The following is a 26,193-nucleotide window of genomic DNA, read 5'->3' as shown; positions in this document are numbered from 1 at the left end:
ACAGTTGCCTAATAGATTTCCAGCCTTCAGACTGAAGACACCCAAATCAGGGTGTTACAGGAATCAGTCTTGCTGTAGCAGGAAGAAATGCCTGTGTGCACTCATTTTGCTCTGTTTTCAACAGGGAAGGTACTACAGCAGCTTTGTGGTTTCTGGATAAGTGTGTCTGCAGCATGCATCAAGGCCAGGCTGGAAAGGGCTCTGAGAAGCCTGGGGTGAGACACTGCAATGTTTAGGGTGGATGGTTCCAACATTTGCCCTTTTGTGCTTTGCTGGTGCCAGGTTTGCACCCCAGAGAGGGAGGCAGAGAGTTCCTGGGTGTGTGGTGTCATTTCACTCTAACCTGCCCCTAGTGCTATTAACAAAAACCTGAGTTAGCCTCACCAACCTGCAGCAGGTTGTAACACCTGAGATAGTGGAAAGCATCCCTGCCCATGGCAGGGAGCTGGAACCAAATGGTCTGGATGGTCTTTGGATGGTCTGGATGGCCTTTGGATGGTCTGGATGGCCTTTGGATGGTGTTTATGGTCCCTTCCAACCCAAACCCTTCTGTGAGTCCAGGGAGGCAAGCGTGAATTTGGAACCCACACCAAACCAAAGTGCTGGAGTGGAAAGTGGTGGCTCAGTCTTTATATAATGCATGAAAAAGAGAGATGTTCTAGCAGAGATGAGTCCTACAGGAAGATCTAGGAGGGTCCCTTTTCCTGAGGGAGCCAACCATTCTGTGCCTCTGTAACTTTTATGTTCCTCTATTCCTACTCAATGATTTGTGCCCAGCCCAGTGGTGGGATGGGAGCAGTGAGAAATGTCCCTGGAGACTGATCCAGACCTGATCAATGTGACAGCACAGGGCACAGAATTCCTGTTCCTCCTTTGCTGAGTAACAACAGGTGTCCAGGTAGGAAAGGACTTTGATTTTCCTGTTGTGGTTTCCATTTGCCCTTTTGTGCTTTGCTGGTGCCAGGTTTGCACCCCAGAGAGGGAGGCAGAGAGTTTCTGGGTGTATGGTGTCATTTCACCCTAACCTGCTCCTAGTGCTATTAACAAGAACCTGAGTTAGCCTCACCAACCTGCAGCAGGTTGTAACACCTGGGATAGTGGAAAACATCCCTGCTGGATGTTTTGTTTTCCAGGGAGCTGGAACCAGATGGTCTGGATGGTCTTTGGATGGTCTGGATGGCCTTTGGATGGTGTTTATGGTCCCTTCCAACCCAAACCCTTCTGTGAGTCCAGGGAGGCAAGCGTGAATTTGGAACCCACACCAAACCAAAGTGCTGGAGTGGAAAGTGGTGGCTTAGGCTTTATATAATGCATAAAAAAGAGAGATGTGCCAGCAAAGTTGAGGCCCACAGGGAGATCTGGGTGGGTCCCTTTTTCCTGGGGGAGCCAGCGCAGTCACATTCGAGGAAAATGCAGAGTGAGTTTGTGTCTCCACTAAAGCTGGAATTTTCACTCTCCATAAATATCCTGCTGCTCAATTGCTGTGTCTATACTGATCTCCACAAGAAAATATCCCATTTTTTTTCAGTGGGATCCTATTGGCTGAGGCAAAAATAACTCCAGAAATCATTTATTTCTTCAGAAAGTGTGGGAGTATTTGTCCCTGCTGCTGTCAGCTCCCATCCATCCGTTTTATCAGGCAGTATCAACACACTCTCTTCCAGCCAGGACTGCTCAACAGCACACAATAAAATTGATTCATTACTCATTTTCTCCTTATTATCTTTCAATTGCTCCAGCTCTTGATGCCACTTAAAGTGGACATTAGCTCTTTGTAACCAGTGTGTGAATGGTTTTTCTCCAAGCTTTCATTACATCTATTTTCATTTAGTGTCATTACACCATGTGTCTTTCTCATGAACTTCTTATAATGCCTTTATGCACATTTGTGTGTGCCCTGTCATGGTGAGGAGTGAGAACCCAAATGGATTTCTTGGAAAAGCTGCCCCAGGTGCTCTGTGGGTGAAAATGAGAAGTATTTAGTGCTGGAAAGTGGTTTTATTTACAGGAGCTGGCTCTTGAGCTCTCCAGAATGAAAAAGCCCAGAATCACTAAGATTGAAACTCAACTTTTGTGCTTGGCTTTGGCATGAAAGCAAAACCGATTAAACTCCAGGAGGGGCAAGACTTTCTGTTTGTAATTAGCCTTGAAATTGAGATGGGAGCTGAGAGCTTTGTTTTGGGGTAGGGAGGAAGATGATTTAAACTTCTGTCTGCTTTGCAAAGGATTACAGTGAAATTGAATTTAATACAGTTTGCAGACTCTGATTCATACTCTGGAAGGAAAAATCTTCCCAATTTCCACACTCTTGGAGGGTTTAATTCAAAGAAGTTCCAAACAGCGTAGCTCCAGTGGAGCAAACCTCACAAGTCCCAGCAAAAGTTTTTCATACAATAGTTATCCTGTGGGGAATCTCTGCTCCTTTCTGGAATCTCTGGGGCCAGGGCTCTTCTTGGCTTTGGGCTGGGTTTGGGATTCTTCTCACCCAAAGGTCCAGACCAAGGCGTCTCACAGGCTGCTCTGGGCCTGGAAACCAGTTTTGCCTTATTGAGACAGATCGTAGCTAATACTCAAACGTGGAAGTTTGAAAGTCTCAAGCGCAGATAAAATATTTGCTATTTACCCTGGAGGGAGATGAATTTCTTTTCCAGCAGTGATTTCTCCCCCCAATTACAAAGGGGATTAATACTTCAGCTGCACTTATCTCAATATCTCCCAGCTCAGACAGATGAATACAACCTTCAACATTTCATGGGATCAGATTTCTTTTTAATTAAAGCAGCCCTTTGTCTCACTGTGCCTCTGAAAGTCTTATTTATCATTAAATCCTTTAGAAGTCTCTTAGGCAAATAATTTCCTGCTCCCATTTTTAACTGAGCCTTTGGATCTCCTATCTCTTGTCACCTGTAACAAAGTGCTGTAGGAAGGAGCAGTGCTGGATTGCTTTCATGTTCTCCATCAGCTCTGATATGGATGGTTGTTATAAGGCTTCATACATAATATATGCCATGTCTTAAAGCAGCCCTGTAAACTGTACAGCTGTAAAGGTTTCTTAACTCCACCAGCCTCCAGCTAGCAGCTATAAAAAGGCAGTTAAGCAGATTAGCACTAAAACTACCTGGTGAGATGAAAAATGGGGAGGCAGAACGGCCCAATGATGGATCCTTGGAGTATGACCAGTGACTGGGGATGTCACCTTTCTGTGCCTCACACCTGCTGGCACTGGCACTAATCATTTTTGGGGATGTTTCTCTGTAATTGCCTGGTTTGCCCCCACAAGGACCACCTCTCTCAGCACACACAGGCAGGATTTTCCAAGCAGTCCAAAGGAAATGTTGACCCTCTCCTGCTGGGCCTGAGTTTTCTTGGTCTGCTTTGAGAGTGCTGCCTTTGCTGCGTAAATGCCTTTGAATGACTTTGAATGCTGAGTTTTCTGCCTTTTTTCTAAAAAAGAAAATCCTTTGGACCCTGTTCCGCCAGAAGTGTGCTCCCATTTTCTCCTGGCCCCAGTTTTTGAAAAGCTGAGCTGAAAATCAAATGCATTTGAAAACTTGTCATGAGGAAAATCAAAGTCTTTTCCTACCTGGACACCTGTTGTTACTCAGCAGAGGAGGAACAGGAATTCTGTGCCCTGTGCTGTCACATTGATCAGGTCTGGATCAGTCTCCAGGAATATTTCCCACTGCTCCCATCCAGGAGGAATGGGCGCAAATAATTTGCGTAGGAATAGAGGTAATAAATAAATAATAAAAGTTACAGAATCACAGAATGGTTTGGGTTGGAAGGAACCTCAAAGATCATCTCATTCCATCCCCCTGCCATGGACAGAGATGCTTTTCCCTTGACTGGGTTGCTTAGAGCCCTATCCAACCTGGCCTTGAGCACTTCCAGAGATAGAGCATGGAAATATCCCCAGAATACTGACATTTCCTCAGGAAAAAAACAGAGCATGGAAATATCCCCAAAATACTGACATTTCCACAGGGGAAAAACACCCAATTCTATCTTTCAGAATGCAGTCTTGGGCACATCCATTGAGGTATTCCAAATATGAGACAGGGACACTGCACTGGCCAGTTTTAGAAGGCATTTTCACACAAACCTTCATCCCTGACATTGCTTTTCAAACAGAAATCATTCTCCCTGTCTTGTTGGCTCCTCTTCCAAAGCCCCCTTTTGCCTTTGCCCCTACTCTTCACTCTCTGTTTATGCTAATAGCCAATGAGCTGCCTTTGTGGATCTTGGATAAATGGGATATTTCATAGACAGTAACATAATCAATTAATCGACTGCAATCATGATTTGTTTACCTAAACAGGACTTTAAATCCAGTGCTTGTCAGCAAGTATTTCCTCTTGACAGGGCTGTGCAACATCCTTTTGTTTGTAAAGAGGTAATTTAAAGGACATTGAGATGAGAACTAAGAAGATTTGTCAGGGTAAATCATTCTCTCATTTTGCATTATGAAATTGTAGGTGTGAGCAAGAAAGCAGCAGTCATAAAAAAGTGATTTTTCCTGTGTAAAGAGTTGTGTTCCTTTAGATAAAAACTTTTTTTTCAGAGCACTAAAACCTATTATTTTCCCAACACCATGCCAAGAAGCTTTTACATTCATATCTCACATTTATAATGAGAGATGATCAAAAAGCAAGGAAGGAGAATAATTTTGTCATGTTAAAATATTTCAGCTGTTGGAAGCACACCTTCCCCAGTGATAGTGTTGGGGAGCCAGGAAGGCAAATTCATCCTCAGTCATATTTTGGGCAAAGGGAAATTTTCCTTCAAGTGACCCCTGAATGCACCCTGGATCCATCAGGGAACAACCTGGTTCAATCCAAAAGAAAACCTGAAAGATGGTTAATATTTATAATGTGTGACAGGAACAAGATGAGAATTTTCTTTGTCATGTTACATCTGAACACACAGGGCTGGCACAAATGTCAGAATTTAGGAGATGTTTGGAGATTCCCACTGGAAAAGACTCCTGTCCAGACTGTAAATCCTGACCTGAAGCAGTGCCAGTTTCTAAAATCAAAAGGGAATCAGCAATTAGGTTGAATTGCACAAAATCTCTGTCTCATTAAATGCCAGCACGCCCCATGCCATGTTTTAAGGTTTCAGATCAGTTCCACCACATAAATCAGAGGGGTTGACTCAGATGACACAGTTGATGCCTGAGGGCACATTCTTCTCCTGGCACTGTGACTGTGTGTGAGGGTGTCTGCACACAGCCAAAACCAGGTTCTTTTCTCCTATGATCCTTCTTGTATGTGAATTATGAAAAAGTACAGCCATTATGGTACAGCCAGATCCACCCAAACTTGGATTTTTTGTTGGATCCCACTGGGATCCAAATGATGGCTAAAATAATTTGATTTTAAGCAAATGATTTTGAGCATTACCCAAATGATGATTAAAATCTCATCATTTTAATGGATGGGATACTCAGGTAAGAGTCCTGGCTTTGGGGGCTGAAGTTGTCCCACCATCATCTCACCCCTTTAAGAGGAATTTCTGAGCAGCCAGGGTGGGTGCTGAGGATTTTCACCCTCTCTGTGTGTGGCAGCAGTTACAATTTTTTTTTCCAAGCCTGAATTTTTTGGGGGGTTTGTGACAAATGCAGGAGCTGAGTCTCTGTGCAGGATTTCAGAGAGGGTGTGAATCTCAAACAGAGCAGATGCTGCTCGAGGGCCAAATCTTCCTGAGGCTCCTGGGGGTGCCTGAAGGTAACCAGACATGTCCTGGGCAGGTTTATTGTCTGAAACAAGCAAGGCTAATGCCATTTATTCATGAACACAAATGTCATCTCAGCACCATGTTCAGCTTGTGAGTCCTTCAGGCACCTGCTTAAATTTGGGCCAGAAATGGACAACCAAACACACAACCACCTAGAAATCTCACAGTGTCCCTCTGAGCATTTCTCTTCCAAAGCCAAGGAGAAAAGAGAAAAATTAGGAGTGTTAATGCCATAACATCTCTGTTTGTGTGTGTGCTTGTGCCTCCCTGTGTAGGGGACCTTTTTACATCTCCATCTGTCCTCCAAAAACATGAACCTGCTGAAGGCAGCAGCCTGAAAAACGGGAAAATTTTGTGTTTTAGTAATCTTATCCTGCAGATCAGGAACTGCTAATATCTGATCGAAAGTAATGGGACTGTCTGGATTTCACTGGGTTGGAGAGTTTTTGTGTGTGCAGCTATGGAGAGTTTGGGATGTGAACAGTTCCATCCTTGGGGAGTGATCATCAGAGGCAACAGCAGGTGGATGTTCCTTACAGCTTGGGTACTTGGTACTCAGGTAGATCTTTTTTACCAGTGCTACTTGAATAAAAGTGCTTTAGTTAAAAAAGAGTCTAAAAGTGGAGACAATGGTATCAATGTCATAGTAAAAGTGAGGACTTTGAGGAACTGACTTGATCCTGGAGTCACGTCCAAAGCTGCTTGCAGCTGTTTGACTTCCTTAAAAATCTCCCTCCATTCCTAAAACCTATTATTTGCAATAGGAAGTCCAAGAGGGATTTAAATGATTAAATATTTTTATGGACCTGGCTTTTGATTTGCCTAGATTTCAATCTCCCAGCTCTACAGTGCTTCCTTTCTAAAGACAAAGTAGAGGATGCTTATAAGGTACAGAATATGGGATTTTTCAGCAGTGAATTCTTCAAGCAGTTTTTAAAACCAGGGCATTATTCTTTTCATTTTAGGGATGGGGAAACTGAGGCACAGAGGCTGTCCCTTGTCAGGGCTCAGCCAGCCTAGGGTAAAACCATGGGCACCTCACCTGCAGGCAGGACATGAACTACCAAGGGAGCATGGTGTGAAATGAGATCAGAAAATTCACTTCATGAAAAAAAACCCCAGAGTTCCAGTAAGAAAAGTATTTAAACACCTCCCCTCCTGATCCCTGCCCTGAGATACTCAGTTCTGAGCTCATTATGACCTTAAATATGTTACCTATTACCTTTAATGGCATCCTCTAGACTCCTCCACTCATATGCATCCTTTTTAAATGTGCTTAGCAACCTGGCAATGAAGAACTAGAAGTGTCAGCCTCTTCAAATTAAAATAAAAAATCAATTATGCTCTTAGGGGCAGATGGAGATTAAGCTGAATACAATGTACAGTTACTCTGTTGTGGAAGCTGGGCCCTTTATGTGCAATTAGTGGCATTTTGTTCCTAATCTTCCTCCTTAATACAGTAAGAGCCATTAAAAGAGCAAAAGCCATCCACAAGCCCTTTTCATAGTCAGCTTCATAAAGACACTTCAAAATGCATCATTTTCATCCTAGTACTGTCAAAAACATCCCTCAAAGTACTGATATGACCTTTCAACACTGCTGTGAATTTGGGGGTAATGCTGAGAGGGAGCTGGAAGGAGGGAGGACAAGGTCAAATGGATAATTGCAAAATTAGGTTTTTTCCATGGTGAGATGTTTGCCAGAGAAATTTTGGGCACAAATTGTGTTGTGGATGGGCTTTTGGGCTGTTGTGGGTATTTCTGCCCACAGCTGCCCAGCTCCTAAATCCTATTAGGTACCAAAACCATGGAAGTGCCTGAGCTGGGTTTTGAGCCCACCATGCAAGGAGGGCACTGAGAGAGCCAGATCAGCTCAATATTTTGCAGGCTATGACACAGAATTCACTCCATGTGCAGCATGATGAGAAATGCAAATGTGGTGCATAATTTGCACTTTAATGAAACATGAGCTCCTGGTCATCCTTGTCAGTCAGAGGTTTTGGTCTCGTTCTGCCATTGTGAGTATTCCAGTATGAAACAGGAGGGAAATGTCTTGTTTGACACCACAGAACTCAGCAGAAACACCTCTGTGAAGTGAAAGCTGTAACCACAGTGCTGCATGTGAGGTGTAAATCCATTTCCATTGTCACAGCCTTTCCCTGGAATTGCATATCTGTGTGTGAGCTCAGCTCCTCCTGCCTCAGTTTCCCCAGCCTCCCTTCCCAACACCAGCTAAAAGCCAGGAGGAGCTTTCCTGCCCAGGCAAAGCCTATAAATACTTGAAATAAATAAAGAAGCTGTTAGTAAATGGTAGAAATGAGCAAGCTTTTGGTATGAGAGTGGGTCTCTCCTGTAGTGCTGGCACGATCAATAAGGCTCATAGCTGAGAGCCTCAGTATTGAACCTCAGCTCTGTGATTTATTGGCTATAGCATGTGCTTCCTTTTCATTTACTGCTAAGGTGGGAAAGGCATTGTTTAGCACAGAGACCACGCTTGCTGGGCATTCCTGAGCTGCGGGCATGAGGTACTGGCTGAGACTTTCCAGTTAATATTAAAGCCACTTATTGCTCCTCTGCTGAACAGCCACAACCCCTACGCAGCGATTTCCAATCAACAAGCAATAAAAATAAATTAAAATTGGGTGAATAAAGTGCTTTGGACCATGGAGGTGGTGTGTGGGTCTGTGTTTGTGTCTGGGGCAGGGTGTGCAGGGCAGCTGGAGGCTCTGGGGGTGCCTGGCCCTGAGAGCTCCCATTTGAGAGGTGATGATCTGTCACAGACATCTTTTTATGAGAAATCTTTCTTTAAGATTTTTTTTCTTCTTGAGAAGCTGAGAGGCTTCAAAGACAAAAAAAAAAAAAAAAAAAAAAAAGTAAACAATGGTTATCTGCTGCTGTGGAATGCAACAGGTGCATCTGGGATTGGTCTCATGTGGATGTTTGGAATTAATGGCCAATCACAGTCAGCTGGCTTGGACACAGTGTCCGAGCCACAAACCTTTGTTATCATTCTTTCTTTTCTATTCTCAGCATAGCCAGCCTTCTGAGAACTTTTTCTTCTATTCTTTTACTATAGTTTTAATGTAATATATATCATAAAATAATAAATCAGCCTTCTGAAATATAGAGTCAAATCCTCGTCTCCTCCCTCATCCAAAGACCCCTGTGAGCACAATGGGTCACAATGATCCCTTTTCCCTGGTGTTCCTTGAGTTCCTGCAGGAGAAGGGCTGCACCAAGGCACCTTTCACCTCTCCAGGGGATGTTTTTTGCCTCTGCAATCACTGCACACAGGGCTGGTGCTGCCAAGAGGTGCAAAGCCTGTGGGACCACAACCCAATGAATATTTCATGAATCCCAAGCCAGCAATTCCTTTGCTGTTCACAGCATTCGAGAGGCAGGACTTTTACTGTGAAGCATAAAGAGGGCGTTTAAATTTTGGATTAACTTCATTTAGGCTAATCTCTCCTTTAGATCATGCCTTAAACACCTGCCTTCAAAGCTCAGATACGCTGAAAAGAAAAAGGTATCAGAGAAATTCAGCCTAAATGGGATCTCCAGGAGATGGCACTGTGAAACAAGTCTTTCAGCATCCCAATGCCACCTCCCAGGGACCAACTTCTTTCACAACTAGGGCTGATGGATAAAAAGAAGACAAAGGTAGAAGTGAAAGCCCTGGCCCAGGGGCTGTCATGAAATAAGGGGCTGATGGTGTCTTTACCTCCTGTAAAGGCTGATGGTGTCTTTACCTCCTGTGATAAGGTGGGGTGAAAACTTGGGAGCTGAAGGCCACAGTTTGTTGAGAGGAGAGGGAAAATGCAGAGAGGCTTTGCTGTGAGCCCAGGAGCAGTGCCAGGAGATGAATATTGCAGAGGAGCCGACAGGAGCTGCACTTGAGTGTGGAGTGGCCCCAGTGATGTCCTGTGTCCCCTCTCGGACACCAAACTCCTGTCAGACACTCTCCACCCTTCAGCTCACTCAGGCTGGACACTGTTAACCCCAAAGAATTCCCCAGTGCCAGCTGCACTGCCTTGCCCCTTTTCCAGTGCAGGAAACAGCATCCCAAAAGCAGGAAAACACCTCCAAAAGTGGAGATAACCCCATTCTTTGGGTTAGAAGGAAACCTGGCTGCCACCAAGGAACTTCTGCCCAGTCTCTCAGTGTTTATCACAGATGAAGCTCCAGAGTCTCAACTTTGCCATTTTATTTGCAGAAAAGTTGTCTCGTTTCCCTTCAATTTCTCTGTCTGCAAGGCTAATGCCATTTATTCATGAACACAAATGTCATCTCAGCACCATGTTCAGCTTGTGAGTCCTTCAGGCACCTGCTTAAATTTGGGCCAGAAATGGACAACCAAACACACAACCACCTACAAATCCCACAGTGTCCCTCTGAGCATTTCTCTTCCCAAGCCAGGAGAAAAGAGAAAAATTAGGAGTGTTAATGCCATAACATCTCTGTTTGTGTGTGTGCTTGTGCCTCCTTGTGTAGGGGACCTTTTTACATCTCCATCTGTCCTCCAAAAACATGAACCTGATGAAGGCAACAGCCTGGAAAATGGGAAAATTTTTGTGTCTTAGTAATCTTATCCTGCAGATCAGGAGCTGCTAATATCTGATCTAAAGCAATGGGACTGTCTGAATTTAACTGGCTTGGAGAGTTTTTGTGTGTGCAGCTATGGAGAGTTTGGAATATGAACAGTTCCATCCTTTGGCAGTGATCATCAGAGGCAACAGCAGGTGGATGTTCCTTACAGCTTGGGTACTTGGTACTCAGGTAGATATTTCTTTATCTTTTTAAATCTTTTTTTATGCTACTTGCATAAAAGTGCTTTAGTTAAAAACAGCAGCAAAATTCAGATGTGAAACTTCTGTTCCCAACTTAAAACACAAGATCAGGTGTCATGGTTGCCAACAAAAGCAGCACTAAGGATCAGGGACAGCAGTGAAATTAATGGAGTTCCCTTAGATCAGTGGAAAATTCATCCCTGAGAGTCACTGAGTCTGAAACTGGAGCTGATCTCAGGGTGGGTTTCTGCAGGGCTTAAATCCATTTTACATCTTGGGATGCTACACTGGCACAATTCAGTATTTCTCAAAGCACTTTCTTTTTTTCCCAGTGATGCTCTCAAAGGCAGTATTAGAGTGAAATCTCTCAGCAATTCCTGCAGCTCACGTCCACTAAACCAATTTGTATTCTCAGCAACGAGCAAGATGCAAAGTCTCTGCTGCCAACAGGAGCTGTTAGAGTCATCTCCAGCTCAGCCCTGATATAAATCTGCACCTTTTCATTCATATCAGAGCTTTGTTGTAGCAGTCACTTAGAAAAGTTCCAAGGGAATTTTGTTCTCAGCTTTAATTACTATTATTATTTTTTTTTCAAACCACCTCTTTGGACACCATCCACAAACCTAATTTAGATCACAAACTTCGAAGGCTTTTTTCCACATCTCTCCATAGAGGGCCAATTGAACCATCGGTGCTTCAGAAATAGTCTCTGAATGAAACTAAAAGAGAAAATCAAGGTGAAGAGGGAAGAAGAAGTTCCAGAGGAACCAAAACTGGGAAAACGTCTTAGGCCTGATTGGATAATAAATATATAAGTAAATAAAGCACAAAGGCATCTGGTGTTAAAGGGAAGGAGATGGAGAAACACCTGAAGTGCTGTGAGATCCTCTGTGACTGTGTCTGTCCTGAACTGGATGATGCCACCAGCTTTAGATCAGGAGGGGCTGCAGCCAGAGGAATCTCAGTGTACCCTAATTCAGAGCAGATTGAAAGGACAGAGAACACAGATATGGTGCTTGCAGAGCATCTTCCCTTCTAAACTATGTTGAAAATTTGAAATGTCACTACGCTGAAAATGTCACCCACTTCCACAATCATCTGGATAAACAGGACTTCAATGCTCTCCGGGCATCTAGCTGGGGTTCTGGTCTTATTTTGAAGTTCTGAGAGTGTTTACTTGCTGTTTTGAAATCCCATCCAGCCCAAAGTCTGTAAATAGGAGCTGCTTGATTTGTATTTGTATTTGTATTTGTATTTGTATTTGTATTTGTATTTGTATTTGTATTTGTATTTGTATTTGTATTTGTATTTGTATTTGTATTTGTATTTGTTTTCCAGGAAATCTGCTGGAACAGGAGAGGCTGAGCCCATGCCCGTGGCCTCCTGGAGTGTGAATGGCAAGAACATGGATTGTCTTGAAGAAACACTGTCTGCAGCATTTGCTCTTCTTTCCAAGCGTTCACTATCTTCTCAAATGTATTCCAGAATCCAAATATTTCTTCGTCTTTATTCCAGCCCTCACTTGTCTTCTTGCATAAAATCCACGAGAGGCTGGTGGAAGAGAAAGGGATTGGAGAGAGTGGAAGAGAAAGGGATTGGAGAGAGTGGAAGGGAAAGGGATTGGAGAGAGAGGAAGAGAAAGGGACTGGAGAGAGTGGAAGGGAAAGGGACTGGAGAGAGTGGAAGGAAAAGGGATTGGGGAGAGAGGAAGGGAAAGGGGTTTGGTAGTTCAGTGATGAATCCCCAGCAAGAACCAGTGGAAAGGTGCTTGCAACAGGGCAGAGAAGATCTGGGGTCACCTGTGGGAAACCAGCTCTTCCTTCCCTGCTCCTGCAAGGAGGGATGCTCACAAAATCAACATGCAAACTTCAAACCTTTGCTCAGAAATGTCCAGAGAAAGGCAAGTAGAGACAGCTCTGGACATTTCTGAGCCGAGGTTTGAAGTTTGTTGATTGAGCACAAGGGGTGGCGTCAATTTGGCAGCCCTGGTGTGGGGATGGACACAGCAGCGTTTGGGGTTAATTCCAAAAGGAGTTTGTGGAAAAGACAAAGTCCAGGACTGGTTGCTGCCTCAAAACTGGGATGTTTTGAGGGATTTCCTTTCCCTGTGCTCTCCTCCAGACCTGTTGAATGTGTGTGCCCTGCACCAACCCCCACCTCGGAGGATGCTCCAAAAGCATCCGCTTGAATCCTCAATCGCACCAGCCGTGCCTGCAGGGAGACAACGGGAGCTGGAGCTCCAAAAATCCCCATCAGAGATGCTTTACACATTCCCTGAGCAGGGGTACAAGAGGGGGGATGAAACCCTGCAGAATTCACCCTGAGCGGACCTGGGTAGGGGAAGCTCCGGGATCTGCGGGCGCTCGGAGCATCCCGAGAAACCGCGGCTGCAGAAATGCGGATTCATCCCCATCCCTCCCGCCCCAGGGGATTTTTCTGACCCCCCTCCCCGAGAGCAGGGGGCACGGGCAGTGGTGTCTGGAGTGATTTCCCAGTCCTGCAGCGGGGCTGATTTTCTCGGGAGGGAAGAACAGAATATCCGTGCAATCTGAAAAACCCCGCGGCGTGGCTGTACGTGCGAACACCCCCGCAGCAGCAGCAGCGAACGCAGCGCGAATCCCCCGCACTCGCCAAAGAAAGGAAAAACCACCAAAAAACCCGAAAGGAAAAAAAAAAATCCCATCCGATAACCTAAGGAGCAAAGGAGGGAAAGTTGTGCGGGTTCCCTGTGCACCGGAGGGTGCCCACCAGTTGATTTTACATTCCTTCGCCGGCTTTTCATGATATATTTTATTTATTTTCCGCAACAGGGAATAAACAGGTAATGCCGGAGCCCGGCGGAGCGGAGGGAACGGGCTGGGCTGAGTGATGCGCCGTATTTTTTTTTGCTTTCCCTCTTTTCCCCGTCTTCTTCCCCCATCTCCCTCCCTTGGAAGTTTCTTGGCGAAGCGAAACGAGGAGGAAAAGCGAAATAAAAGCTTGTGAGGAAGGCAAGCCGGGAGGCAGCGCTCCGGTGTTGAAGGCTTGGATTTGATGATGTTTTATGGTATTTGATGGTGTTTTATGGTATTTGATGGTGTTTTATGGTATTTGATGGTATTTTGTGGCATTTAGGGTGCGGGCGGCCAGCCCTGGATGCCGCTGCGTGCTGTCCCGGGTGGGGACAGGGATGGAATCCGCGTGTGGAAGTCGGGATTCCATCCCTGCCCAAATCCCCGGCAGAGGCGCGGCTCAAAGCGCGGAGGCACCGCGGGCGCGGAGCAGCGGGTCGGGATGCGCGCCTGATTATTTTACTATTATTTTTTTTTATCCCTTTTCTTGAAACTGCTGAAAAAGGTCAACGAAAGGAGTTGGCTGCTAAATATTAAAAGGGGAAAAAAAAAAAAAAAAAAGCGAGAAAGAAAGAAAGAAAAAAAAAAAAAGCGCCCTAAAAAGAGCGGCAGGCATGCGCACTGCGCGGATGCCATATTGGAAGGCGCCTGCCGCGGGTGCGGGCTCGGGCACGGCCGGGCTCCGCTCCGCGCACCGCTCCGCGGGGCGAAAACGGGAAAAACACCCCCAGATCACCCAAACTCGCACAGGTAAGGCACGGCTCCCAGCAGCCACCCCTCCCGAACCCTCCCGGCTGGCATTTCCTTTTTTTTTATTTATCGCGTTTGGGTGGAGAGGGTCGCTTTCCCCTTTTCACGATGTATTAAAAATTCTTTCCGATTATTATTTTTTTTTTTTTTTAAGCGTGAGAGGTGGGTGTGGGTATTTCATCCGCCCGTTTCGCAGAGGGCGAGCCCGCGGTGGAGTTGTGGAAGTGCCGGGGCTGAGCCCCCGGCCGGGACCGGCGCTCGGAGCGCGGCTGCCGCTGCCCGGCTGCGCCCCGGGAGCTCCGCGCTGCCCCTCGGCTGCATCGAGCTTTTTTACTCGGCAGATCGCGGTTTACATGCTCTCATCTCCTTTTTTCCTTTCCTTTCTTCCCCTCCCTTTCCCCCTTTTTTGCTTTCCCTCCCCTTTTTTGCCTTTCCCCCCCTTTTTCTGCCTTTTTCCCCTTTTTTGCTTTCCCCCCTTTTCTTGCTTTCCCCCACCTTTCTTTTGCTTCCCTCCCTTCTTTTTTTTCCCCTTTCTTTTTTTTTTCCTATGTTTCCCTTTCCCCGTCTTTCTTTCCCTTATTTTTCAATATTTTTTAAAATTTTTTTTAAAGTTACACCTATCTTTTTTCTGCTTCCCTGCCAAACGCTCGTGCGACCTCCTTTCAGATTTACGAGGCTGGTGATGCACCTCTCTCGGAAAGAGTTATTTTGGGTGTGCGGGTGGGTTTCTTCTGAATCTGCGGGGGAAAGAACAAGCTGCTGCAGGAGGCGAAAGGGAAGGGGAAAAAAAATAAAAAGAAAAGAAAGGAGAAGAAAGCCATCAGCTGTGCCAAAATGTGCAGCCCTGATCTCGACACATTTTCCCGTAGCGCTCCCGAACTGCGGTAAATGAATATTTATAAAGCTTGTTCAACATGGCGGGTTAAGGTGTCTTCGAAAACTGCAAATAAACATTTTGAGAGGGGGAAAAAGAGGGAAAAGGCGTTTAGTTGAACTCTCTTTTGTTGCTCGGAGAGGTGCGCTGGTGAATTCCTTGCGGAGGGATGAGGATGGGATCCCCAATCCGGGATGCTCCCCCTGCAGGACCCGGCGCTGGGAAAAGCACCGGGGCATTTCTGTGTGCTGGGAATGGATGTGTGGAGTTGGAACCGCGGCCGATTTGCCTTTGAATGCCAAAATCGCAGGCGTGCCGTGAGAGTGGAACAAAAAAAATAATAAAATAATGCGCCGGGAGACGGAGCGCTGATTTATTTTGCATTAGCTGTAGACATGTCGTGGGATGAGATGTCCTGTTGGAGCTGTCAAACCTTCCTGGGCGCAGGCAGCTGGGGATGGCTGGGGTGTTTTTTTTTTTTTTATTATTATTTTCGCTTTTTGCATGTTTTTGTTTGGCAAAAAGCCGCTCTGGAATCGCTCCACGCGGAAATTCGGGCGGCAGAGAAGCGAGATGGGCAGTGCGAGCTGCATCTCTTAGAGAGAGACCCTGAAAACCCCCGGGGATGGAACCGCAGCTTCTGCAAAGGCAGAGAAGGAGTTTGCAGAGAGTTCTCCCGGAGCTGTTTGTGCCCTTCCCGGCTGCCTTTTCCAGATGTGTTTTCCAGGGGAGTGGGGAGCGAGGTTGTTACAGAGGCAGGGAAAACTTCCTTTATCCTGTGCAGGGAGCATTTAGGTGCTGCTGCTGTTCCCCCGTGGATGTAAGGTGTTAATTTTGGAGCATCTTGTGTTCTGAAGTGTGGGAGGGGATGGAATGGGATGCTCCAGCACCGCGGGCTGTCAGTGCCTGGTGTGGATGGAGGAGCCAGGAGTGGATGGAGGAGCCAGGGAGGATCCAGGAGAGGATGGAGGAGCCAGGGAGGATCCAGGAGTGGATGGAGGAGCCAGGGAGAACCAGGAGTGGATGGAGGAGCCAGGGAGGATCCAGGAGTGGATGGAGGAGCCAGGGAGAATCCAGGAGTGGATGGTTAATCCAGGAGTGGATGGAGGAGCCAGGGAGGATCCAGGAGTGGATGGTTAATCCAAGATTGGATGGAGGAGCGGGGGAGAATCCAGGAGTGGCTGAGGAGCTGCTCTGCTGCTCATTTCCCGGTGCCTCTTGGAGATGCTGCCCAGAACCTCGCTGTGGTTTTATTTATTTTTGTTTTATTGGTTGGTGGTGCTGCTTGCACACTTTGTATTGCAGAGTGAGGTTTCCCATTCCAAAAGGGTTCTGATCCATCAGCCCACACATTTCCCCCTCCTTTCTCCAGCCCCTGCCAGGACCAAGCTGGTTCAGGGATCCCTCAAACTCACATTGCAGGGTGCAGTGGTGGGGAAGGGGGGCAGAGGAGAAGATGGGGGTGAAATTGTGATTTCTTGGCAAAAAAGCAGAAAATGGCATTGATTATAAGCAGAGAGGCTTGGAAGGCAGTTTTCAAGCTGTGGTGGGATTTGGGTGGCAAAATCCAAGAGCTGCAGTGGGGTTTTCTTTGGGATGGGAAGAGATTGGAAGAAATTTAGAATGGGAAGGTATCTTTCCTCTCTGCCCCCCATGGATCTCCCCATCCCCAGCTTTGCTGTCCCTTGGAAAGAACAGCTTTTCTAAAATCAGTTTGTGCCCCTGGTGTTCTGGGGAAGAAGGTGTGGTAGCAGAGTGATGTGACCTTGTGTCTGAGCAGAGCAGCAGCTTCACCTGGTTGTGTGATGGGGATGTGGAGATGGAGGGGATTTGGAAAGCTCTGTGGAGATCCCACCTTCCCCAAGGAGTTTCTTCTTACACAGAGGTAGGTGCTGACCAGGATTTAGTGCAATTTGTTTTCCCTCTCTAGAAGCCTTTAGGTGAAAACAAATTTGATTTCCTTTGCTGCTGGTAAAATAAGAACCTGCCTCACCTGCTCTTTCTCTGGGGTTGGAACTGTTGCCTGAGTGAGCAGGGATGCAAGAAGTGGCTTTTTCCCTCCTCTTTTTTTCTTATTTTTTTCCCCTCTCTCCAACAGATTATTTATGAAAGGGAAGAAAATATCCTCACAAGTCTAATAACTTCAGTGCTTATAAAGGATTAGGTCCTAATAACTCCTGTGATAAGATGGAGGCTCGGTGTAATCTGTTACTAAGTGAAAATCTAAAAGCCATTTAAATAAATGCAGCAAAGAGCTATGGAGAGATTGGTACCTTGTACACAGCAAGGAAATACCTTTTTAATGATTTTTAAGGGGTGCACAGGGTAGTGGGACAGTAAATACATTATGGGCAAGGCAGTATAATTTCAGTTCCGTATTGAGAAAACGTTTGCAAATATTCAACAGATGTTACATGTGGCAGAGGTGGAGAGTGTGTTTTGCACAGATGTAGGAACATCTGCAGAAGACAGTATACAGTTATATAGCTGTGATTATGAGTGATAATTGCCTGGCTGGACAGGCAGTTGATGTTTTAATGAAGCATTTATTAAAACTTTATGGAAGTGTTTCTAGAAATAGGGTAAACACCACAACTGCTGACACTTTGGACTGGGGATGCTTTTCCCTCACTCCTGGTTTGTTCTGTGCTGAGCTGGTGTATTTTGGGTCACTGCTTCTGGCCTTTCAGAGCCATGGGATGCTGCTCTGAGATGAGTGAGGGGATGTGATGTTGACTTTAGTGAAGAACAGGACATGGTAGAGAAGGTGCCACCTTATTTGTCCAGCAGATTTTGGGGAGAAATTCTGTATTGTGAGGGTGGGCAGGCCCTGGCACAGGTGCCCAGAGAAGCTGTGGCTGCCCCTGGATCCCTGAAAGTGTCCAAGGCCAGGTTGGACAGGGCTTGGAGCCACTTGGGATGGTGGAAGGTGTCCCTGCCCATGGCAGGGAGTGGAATGAGATGATCTTCAAGGTCCCTTCCAGCTCAAACCATTCTGTGTTTCTCTGAGTTTTCAGGGGCATTTCACTGCTTAAATTCATCTTGGTGTGGGGTAAGCAGAGGCATGGAGAGCATCTGAGGGGGTCTACAAGGAGTGAAGGAGGTGGCTTGTCCCTGACTGTGTCCAAGTGATCAAATAAAGGAGTTGTGAAAAACCCCAGAACTTGTGGCAAACAGCCAAAACTTGAAGCAGAGGAGCCAGGGGTGTGCTCATGAGGGTTCACAAAAAAAAAAAAAATAATGTGGTGACCACAGGGTCCATGCTTTAGATGACCTGAAGGTGTCAGAAGTATTTTATTACTATGAATATTGATGCAGAGTCTATCAGCTGGTGCAGCAGGGCCCTCAGTGCTGAAAATGAAATGGTCTTGGTAATAGTGATGCCACCTGTAAATATGAGTTCTGTTATTGTAACATCTGCCCCTAGGAGCAGTTTTTTTGGGATTAGAGTTGCTGATGGTACCTTGTCAATATTTAAAACTCATCATTTGAAACTGTTGATCATGACAGACCCTGTTGAAACCTGTCAAATCCATCCTACTTTTTTTTTTTTTTTTTTTTTTTTTTTTTTTTTTTTTTTTTTTGCCAAAAGATTTCTCTTTATTTTCTGTGTCTTTTTAAGCCACTCCTACAGTGGTTAAAAAAGTTGGAGTTGCAAAATAAGGAAATACAGAAATAAGAGCGAAGATTTCTCCACTGACATTTAAAAAACTCCTGAAAAAGTTTATTTTGAGATTGGCCTTTTGTAAGACCTCAACAAAGCATTCTTGTGAAGGCTGATTTGGAAAATGTGTTCACAGTTACTCCCATTTCTATGAATCACAAGTGATGATCTAAAATAAAATAGTAATAAAATGAAAGGAAAAAAAAGCCTAAAACCAAGCAGCTCTTGACAGCTGACCCAGAGATCAGTTCTGAGTAGGTGTGAGGCTTAAAAAAAAGTATGTGCAGAATCCTGGCTATTTTTACTCCCAATTCCTGCTTTCATGACTAATACTCTAAGCATCACTGGGTGGCTTGTGCGAAAGAGCCTTATTTCCTTGGGTAAAGATCTGAGACCCAGTTTGAATAAAAGTTAATTAGAAAGTCTTGCATTTATTTGCTTGGCAAGGAAGTGGAATTCCCTCCTAAAATCCAGGAGGTGACATTCTGCCTTCCCCTGATGTCTAGATCAGACAAGACAGCCACAGGCTGAGGATCCTTAAAGTCTAAAGGGTTATAAGTGGTTTTTTGGGTAGAAAGCCATAAATTCTCCTAGGTGCATCAGAAATACACCTTTAAAGAAAGTTCAGGAAAAAGCAAAAGGTTAAGTGTTTCTTGGAAGGTGTTTTTGCCATGGGAGCTCAGTGCCAGTGTCAGATCAGGCTCCAGGATGCTTTGTTGGGATGGTGCTGGGGCATTAAATGTGGGTGTTTTGCAGGAGTCCTCATGTTCACATGAAAGGGAATCCAGTTTGTTTTACCTTGGAGAAATGGGGTGGAATTAGCTCTGTAAATGTGACTTGTAGGAGTCTGTGAGTTAAAATTCCTTGTGCAGTGTGGTTCTGGTGGACCTTGGCACGGCTGTGCTGGCTGCTCTCACATGTGCTTGGCAAAGGGAAGGGTTCTCCTGTTCCTCTGAGATGGCTGGAGATGGTTGTGAGGGCTGCATCTTCTTTCAATTTTCCTTGTTTTGGCAGATCCTGCCAGTCAGTGAAGCTGCTTCTGGATGTGAAGCACCCACAGGGATGTGAGTGTGTGTAGGACTGAGCCCAAGTGCTGATCAGCTGTGCTGTTTAAATGAGCCAAACACTGCCAAGATGTAAAATGTCTTTTTTTTTTTTTTTTTTTTTCCTAAAAAGTGTTGGAATCAGGTGGCAGATGTTTCCTGGATTCTGCTTTGCATCTTTTATTTTTTTTCCTCTTTTTTGAGAACGACTCTGACTGGTGCAATGACATAGAAGGCAGAACTGATTGCCCTGGACAATGGGAGTTTGGTTGATGAGGGACTTCTGAATTGGGCTCTAAATTAAGTCTGTGAAAACAGTGTTTTGTGTTTCCTGCTGGGTGACTTCTGTGTCTGGGCTGATTGGTGCCACTCAGGAGGTCTGGCTGATTAATGTGGTCCATGTGGCTGCTGCTCTGATGTGATCAGCATCACTTGGTGGGGGCTGGAAATCCCTGATCTTTGAGGTCCTTCCCAGCCCACTCCACTGAGTTCTGCGATATTGCCTAACAAGATGAGGTGTCTCAGGATGCTCAAGCAGCTCTGTGTCTTCAAGTTATCCATCTCAAATTCTTCCTGGTGTCAGCTCAGTTTCAAACACAGAGGAGGGAGAGGACAGAGTGTTGCACATGGTTGTTGCTGTGCTTCTTCCTTGCAGTTCCTTTTTCCTGTTATAAAGGGCATTTTCCTGTTATCAAGGACATTCTCCCAATCTTCTTCGCAGCCCTGCTTCACCTGAGAGCTTTAGAAGATGCCCAGATTTAAATATGCCACATTTCCAAGTAGTTGGTGTATGTTGGGTGCTTAGCATGGGTAGAAGTGGTCTACCAAAGTGGGGGGCAACATCATGGAAATTGCCTGTTGAGTCATGAAGGAGGTGCAGACACCTGTGAGGTGACAGAACAGCTGGAAACAGGAAGGATTAGTGTATGGTAACCTCCCTCTTGTTGGGAGACATGCTTTGTCTCAAAGGCTTCATGATTTCAAACACAGAGGTGGGAGAGGACAGAGTGTTTCACATGGTTGTTGCTGTGCTTCTTCCTTGCAGTTCTTTTTCCTGTAATAAAGGGTATCAAGGACACTGTCCCAGTCTTCTTCACAGCCCTGCTTCAGCTGAGAGCTTTAGAAGATGCCCAAATATGCCATGTTTCCATGTATGTTGGGTGCTTAGCATGGGTAGAAGTGCTTTACCAAAGTGGGGGGCAACATCATGGGAATTGGCTGTTGAGTCATGAAGGAGGTGCAAACACCTGTGAGGGGACAGAACAGCTGGAAACAGGAATGATTAGTGTGTGGTGGCCTCCCTGTCCTTGGGAGACATGCTTTGTGGGGTGCTGAAGGTGGGCATGTCCAGGGTAACCAGGGCTAGTGGCAGGAGTACAGGTGGGGCAGCAGTGCCCCCTTGCCCCTGCCTATAAAATGTCCAGCTCACTCAGGAGAAGGAAAATTGAATGAAAAAGTGCTTTAATTTTTGAGGTCTGATCTAATCCTCAGAGAAGTTTGTGGCAGGTTTTGGCTTGAAGTCCATCTCTAGGTCCTTAGGTTTTATTCACACACAGGACATTTAAGAGGGTAATGTGTACCCAAGCCTCGGTGTCTGCCTGTCATCTCTCTCTCTCTCTTTTAATACTGCAGGGCTTGTTGCTGTAAACAAGTTAACAGTCCCTAATTAGGTTCATTTTACTTTCTGTTATCTTATCTTACTACCATTTATCTCTGTGTGTATCCTGCACTCAGGAGTGTGCCAGGTAGAGAAAATTGCTTTGTGGAACAGGTTTGTCTCTGTTGGCATCAGAAGTGTGAAACTTTTGGCACCAGTGCAAGGAGAGAGGAGAGCAGGGACCAGCTGAGTTACAGAGGCTGCCACCACCTTGCACAATCCCTTTTTCAGAGAAGTTTGGTTCCTTTTCTTCTCTGACTTTGAGATGGACAATCCAGACCATCCCTGCTCTGGTGGTTCCCTAATTTCCTGTTTTTACATGTTTTGCCTCCATGTTTTCCCTCCCATTTTTACATGTTTTCCCTGCTCATTTATTTTCTCTGCTGCACACATGCTGACTTCAAGAGCAGAAGGATGAGTGAGTGGCTGGAGCAGGGGGACTGAGGGGACTTGGACTGATCATCCCTTAACCCAGGGCAGGATTAACTCTACTAAGAGTTAATTAACATCCTGACTCCTCCGAAAAGCAGAGCTCTGTGCCCTTCCCACAGTGTATCCCACTTCTTCACCAAATTCATGATAAGTGATTTCTTCTCTTGCCCAAATCTTGTCCCCTCCCTGCAGTTTCAACCAAGCTGCTTTCTTCAATCCACGAAGAACATGGAAAACAGATTATGTTCTTTCCCCATTCAGCTGTTTTTTTTGTATTTGAATATTGTGAACATTCCTGGTTCTCCAGAGTACATGGGATTTGTTTCTTCCACCCCAGGGTGCAACACAGAGCTGTTCAAAGCAGTAAATTTCCCTTATTAAAATCCTGTGGGGTCTTCAATATGAAAGAGAAATTGTCAGTTGATATAAGTGAAAACATTTGGGCGAGGGGAGCTCTCAGATAAATAATAAAAAAACCCCTGGATCATGTCCCACAGGGATGAGATCTCCTTCATCCTGCTCCACAAACAGCACCAGGACCCCCTGGAATCTGAGCATCTCCCTTCACTAGAAGGTGTCCCTGCCCATGGCACCAGGGCTGGAACAAGGTGATCTTTATGGCCTCTTCCTACCCAAACCATCCTGTGACTGATGCAGCTTGTCTGCTGGGAAATTTGGGTATTTAAAACATTAGCAGGTGCTGTGCAAGAGCAGGAACCCCCTGAGGGTTGTTCATCTCATCGGAATTGCAGGTGTCTGAAATTAAGGCAGTCATCCTTTGGATGTGATTTCTCTTGGCTTGGTTTAGGCTGGGTATTTGGAAAACGTTCTTCCTCCAGAGGATGGTTTGTGGTGATGGTCCCAGGATGAGGGAAGAGATGAGAATCTTAAGTCTATGTTTCAGAAAGTTGATTTATTATTTTATTATATATATTATATTAAAATAAAATTATATATTATATAATTATATAGAATTATAATTGTATATTATAAATATATAAAATTATATATTTTATGATATATTAAAATAAAATTATATATATTTAGTATACTAAAACTGTACTAAAAGAATAGAAGAAAAGGTTTCATCGGAAGGAAAAGAAAGGCATGGAAAAGAATGATAAAATCTTGTGACTGCTCAGTCCCAACACAGCTGGACCTGCAATTGGTCATCAAGTAGAAACAACTCACATGGACCAATCAAAGATGCACCTGTTGCATTCCACAGCAGCAGATAATCATTGTTTTTCTTTTCCTCTGAGGCTTCTCAGCTTCTCAGGAGAAAAAATCCTAGCAAAGGATGTTTCAGAAAATACGCCCATGACAGAGATTGAGCACTGGAACAGGCTCCCCAGGGATGAGATCTGTCTGTCCTGGTTTAGGGCAAATCTGGGAGAAAACCTCCAAAGGGGAGCCCTCCAGAAAGCAAACCCACACGGCCCCTGCTCCCAGCTGGGTCAGGAAGGATTCCTCAGAGAGAAGTGGAAAGAACCTGTTTATTTAACAGGCACAGCACCCCCAGCACACCGAATGAGCAATACTGGGTGACACCACTCTTTCACTGCTCTGAAAAGATGACAAAGTCAGAAAGTCTCTCTTGGGGTGGTCGCTCTGTTTTCAGTCCCTCCTGTGCTGGGGCAGCTGCTGCCCGGAGTAGGCCCCAGTAGGCCACAGGGTGCAAACTCTCCATGTTCCCAGGTCCCAGTCCAGAGCAGGTTTGAGAAGGTCCAATAAAAGGAAAGGAGAAACAGTCCAGGAAGAAATTTGGGCTGTTTAGCTAAACTAACTAATGAGCAGAAGCAAGAGCAAAGCAAAAAGCCCAGAAAAAAGCAGAAGCAGCACCATCTACTGCCCCATCTGTGTGTCCCTCCAGCCGTGGTGGAGCAGCTAATAACAAAACCAAAACAAAACATTCGCTGTTCAGAGCCAGTCTTGAAGGCACAGAACACAATATCCAGCATAAACAGAACACACAAATGGGGATACAAGCATCATAACATCACCCTAGGACATGGTCACAGCACCAAGCCTGACAGACCATAGAGTGTTTGGACAACACTTAGGCACGTGGTAGGATTGTTGGAGTTGTCTTCTGCAGGGCCAGGAGCTGGACTTTGATGGTTCTGGTAGGTCCTTTCCAACTCAGGACATTCTGTAATTCCCTGACCCTGCTGCCACTCTCAGGTGTCGTCGTGCTGCGAGGTTGGGACCATCTCCGGTCAGTGCCTCTTGCTGGGTTTTGGAGGGGCCAGAATCAGTCCCAGACCACTGGGAAAGCAATGAAATTTATTTCTCCATCATTCAGGACTCAGCACTGCATTGGCACACCTGGTTCACTCTTCAGGCTAGAGGTTTCAGGGATTCAGCATCTTTCCTTTCTTCTTGTGTCAATCCCGATTAACCAAGCATGCATTGGAGGGAGAAAATGAGTTTTTCAGGAGTAGTTTTAAGGAGGAGCCCTAGGGGTGCTGGATTTGTGTGTGGGTAAGAAACCTCTCCCTACAGATGATTACTCCAAAGGAAGAAAACCAGGATGGAGCTGACAGGAGACGAGAAGTGTAAAATGGTGTGAGGAAGCCAATGCTGTGCTTGTACAAAGAGCCAATATTGATACAGATGACAGGGCAGGGCTGAGACTGACAGCCGTGGGAAGGAGGAAATAAAAGAGATTCTTCATTATATTGCCTGCCTTTTCCTGCCTGTGAGTTAAGAGCCTGGATCTGAATTAAATACCAAGGGAATGGGAGCTGCGTGGGGGGAAGAATCAGCTCAGTCTGAGCCACCACTGTGCAGAAACAATGAGCAAGGGATCTGAAACCAGAGAATTTCCCCCTCCCTGCTCATTCAAATGCATTTCGTAGGATTTTTCCTTTGTGCTCCTGCCTGGTGTAATGTCACCTTGAGCCTCTTTTGGTGCTGTTTCCCATCACCTTGTTCCCAGCAAACCTTGATTTGGTTTACAGTGCATTTCACTGGGAGTATAGTGGTGTGTGCTGCTGGTGTAATGTTTTGTGCTACTGTTAACAGGATGGCTGGGGACTCTGTTTGAAGTGTTAATTAGCAGCAATTAATAAGAAGTGAAAAATTAATACCCTGTGTCAGCTTTCTTTGCTAGTTAGTAATACCAACACTAAAGCTCAGTGCTGTTTTGAGGCTGGTGTTTGCATAAGAGTTTGGTCTTGTTGTCACATGCTGTTGGGAAAATACTGAAGTGCTCTCCTGCCATAGCTGGTAAACTTGTTATTCCCAAAATAAACCAAGCAATGGCCTCTAATAGATCCAGTTTCCTTGGGACATGGATGCTCTCAACATGACATTTCAAAACCAGTAAATTGTCCATAGCTTAAGCAAAAAACACATAAAAATAGAGTTTAAAACCCCAAAAATGTTGATGATGTTGCTGAATGTGCCTCAGAGATTCTGTATTTCCCCCTTTTAATTCAAGTGGGCTCAAAGCCCAGTCCCACATGGGGCCACTGAGGATGGGTCCCAGTTGTGTTGCTGACACCTTGGGCAGGTTCCTGCTGATTTGTCCACTTTCCATTTCTGATGGCAAATTCCATGATCCAGAGGTTTGAGTCCCTCCCATGGCTCTGGTGGCAGATTTGGGCTGTGTAAAAAAAAAAAAAAAAAAAGGCAAATACTGTTGTTGTCTGATTGGGCACCTTCAGCTTTTTGTCAGCTCATAACTCTGTTTTATCAGCATCATAGAAGCATCACAAGATTTAACTACAATACTGAGAGGATTATGTTTCTTCTTGGTATTTATATTGTTAACCCTGAGCTCTCTCTAAGATGATGGATTTGTTGTGTTTAAATTGAAGCCTCTTTTTCTCTCCATTCTTTGAATTTTTTTTGTTAGACCCAGACTATCTTCAATCCTTGTCTGGTCCCTGGCAAAAATTAAAACAGCCACATCCCCCCAAGGTTTAGCTTCAGCTGGCATCTCCCCTCCTCTGACATTTAACAAGCTTGATGTAAAGTCCTGATACTTAGCTAATTTATTATTAATGATATTTACGGAAGTGTCTCTATCAAAGGAGAAGTGGGGTTTTTTTTTGACTTTCAGTAAACTGAGTGCTTCTAGTTTCATGGTTAATTGAAACTTAATATACACTGGGGATGAGTGATGTGTATGTTCAGAGGTTAGCTGCACTCTAATATTGGAGTCTATAATACACTTAAGTCATTAGCAAGTCTCATGTCAACAAAGAATAAAGATGTAGTGCAGTGGCAGTGGGAAAAGGGTCATATTTGGGGAGTATTTCAGATTTGCTGAGCACTCTGTGAGGACACCAACAACCATATTGCTCTGAGCTGGGTTATGATCTTCATTTTTTAAAATACTCCTTTTTTTTTCTTTCATTAGCAGATTCCTTTGGGGTGGGGAACAAAAATTTCTGACTTTGCCTGAACAACC

General features: G+C 45.2%; 1 protein-coding gene across 3 annotated transcripts in view; it reads left to right on the top strand.

Annotated features, from left to right (window-relative positions):
• Positions 1-13,111: 13,111 nt before the first annotated feature.
• Positions 13,112-26,193, top strand: part of SFMBT2 (Scm like with four mbt domains 2) — a 118,043-nt gene continuing 104,961 nt past the window's right edge. Inside the window, exon 1 of one of the 3 annotated variants that reach the window (XM_058022112.1) lies at positions 13,112-13,343. The gene's annotated coding sequence lies outside the window, so the exon portion shown is untranslated. Of the gene's footprint in view, positions 13,344-14,004; positions 14,104-14,926; positions 14,988-26,193 lie in introns of those variants that run through there. The other 2 variants (XM_058022109.1, XM_058022111.1) reach the window with 2 other exon arrangements.

Source organism: Melospiza georgiana, chromosome 4 (assembly GCF_028018845.1).
Source record: "Melospiza georgiana isolate bMelGeo1 chromosome 4, bMelGeo1.pri, whole genome shotgun sequence".
In the NCBI taxonomy this organism is placed as follows: domain Eukaryota; kingdom Metazoa; phylum Chordata; class Aves; order Passeriformes; family Passerellidae; genus Melospiza; species Melospiza georgiana.
The sequence above is the reverse complement of the archived record's forward strand: the minus strand, read 5'-3'. Positions and strand labels throughout refer to the sequence as shown.